Consider the following 2,513-nt stretch of genomic DNA (forward strand, 5'->3'; position numbering starts at 1 on the left):
GTGTGAATGTTTTATATGTAAATATATATATATAAAATTTTTTTTTTCTGTTTAAAATGATTATAATAATTCAATATTAAATTCAAGTACATACACTAAACATGTTACTAAGATAGAAATAAATTATAATGTAATTAAAAAACTTGAATAAAAAAACAAATTTGAGACATTTATAATTTTGAAAAAAGAACTTGGATGATTTAAGATTTAAAGAGAATGAAATATTGAAATGCTGATTGTTTCTTATTCTATTACATAAAAATTTATGTGAATACTTTTGTCCTTCAATTAATTCACACAATTATTATATTAAATTTCAATCTAACATTTTTCTATTTTCCTATTTTCCTATTATATATATATTTTTATATTTATATTTCTATATTTTTCTATTTCAGTAATATTATAAACTTAATATCAACTTCCTTATGATTTGTTATATTTTTATATTCATTTAATAATATATCTTCTCAAATCTTTTTAATTTTTTTATATATCTGTTCGATGATAATACGATATTTCAATAGCACGAGTTCGGAAAGGAAACAGAAAATAGTTAAACACGTCGTTCACTTTCATTCTAATTACTGTAACTTTTCTCGTTCGTTATGGGCAAATATACATTTATCTTGTAAGCACGAAAGAGTCGAATGGCCTGTAGCGCGAATAAAGCATGGCGCACCCTTTTCTAGTCGGCCACTTTAATTCCGATGTTATTACTTTGATGCAATAGCACCCTAGTTAGCTTGATATATTTCAAACTTCCTAGTAAATTTTTGATAGAATTCTATTCCTAAAGAATTTGTCTCTAGAATTTGATATCTGTATAAATACTTTACACAGATATCAAATATAGGATAAACTATTTCAAGGATTCATTTAGTGATTATTTGAAAATTTATAAAAAATTTAAAGATTTTTTTTTTAATTTTTATATTAAGATATTTATATTAAGATATAAAGAATTGATTATAATTTTTTTATACAATATAATTTGTAATGAATTACATAAAATATTGTAAATATTTAATATTTGTTTTTTTGTGTCCATTAAGAACATTTAATTTAATTACATAAATATTTCTAGTATAATTTTCATTCCTATATTTTATATCTAATAATAAAAATGTATATAGACATTTTGACTTTTTAAATATTTAAAAAAAAAAGAAAGTGAAAAAGATGTAAAATTTTATGTTATAAGTCCGAGACGAAAAGTTATTATCAAAGTTATTTGATAAATAAAATATTTTAATTAACAATTAGACGTGTTACTTTTTTATTAAAGAGTAAAGCTATTTTTTAATCTTCCACTGATGAATGATTTTTTTATTGTTATAATTTGTTAATTTTACAATTTTTTTTCTATGTATAAAGATAGTCATATCTTTATAAAAAATTTATTTTTTCAAATTGATAACATAAATTTGTAATGTGCAGTTTTTAAATTTAAAAATTTTTTTAAAAATTGTATTAATTAACCTATTATATGCATATTCAAATAATATTTAAAAATGATATTTTATTAATAATTTGATATTGCAAAAGTAAAAAATTAAAAATTAAAAATTTTTAATATTCAATCCACTTGATTTAATCTTAGTTTGATTTAGTCTTAATTTATTTTAGAAGTAGAAGTACAACAATTTTATAATCCATAGAATACTGTTAAAAATATAAAATACAAAGAATTTTTTATAATGCATGTATGGTATAATAAAATTTTTATCACCGTGTCCATAATTCTCTTAATAATATGTTATCTAGTCATTGATAAATATCGCTCAGTCGGAGTCACGAGACTAACATTTCGAGATCATCATAACACGTTAGAACCTTGGCAACTCGTATTTTAAAAAAAGGGAAACAAAATCTTCCAGTTATAGAGATTTCATCTTACCAAAGTTTTCAAGCCATAAAAATTTTATGGAACATTGGGAAGGGTTGCTTTCCAATTGTATGGAAAAATAAAAGAAAGAAACATTCACAAGTATCGACTTTTGTTTTCGAACACTCGATATTATTATAATTTTATTAGTTGAAACAAAAATATCAAATGATTACTGACATATTGTTCTGTTATAGTTAGAATTATTATAATTAGAATTATACTACTACTATATAAATTTGATTTGTAGAAGTTTTTTTGAATTCAATTATTATTATTAGTATAGTAATAATATTATATATCTAACCTAAAAGTATAATAATTCAATTTATATTTCGATTTACAGAACTTTAAATAAGAAGAGAATAAATAAATATTATATATTATAATAATTTAAAAAATTTTCGAATTATAGAAGTTATAGAGTTTATAGAAGTTATTCATTAATATTCAATTTTTTCTTATAAAAGACAATATTAGAGACAAAAGTTCCATTTAGAGAAATAAATTTTAATTTTTTAAATATTGATTTGAATTTTCAAAACTAATATATCTAAGAATTAAATTAAGTATAATAATAAAATTCCATTCGTAAAATTTTTCACATTGATGCGGAAAGGAATTA

The sequence above is a fragment of the Apis dorsata genome, unplaced genomic scaffold (genome assembly GCF_000469605.1).
Source record: "Apis dorsata unplaced genomic scaffold, Apis dorsata 1.3 scaffold_233, whole genome shotgun sequence".
NCBI lineage: Eukaryota > Metazoa > Arthropoda > Insecta > Hymenoptera > Apidae > Apis > Apis dorsata.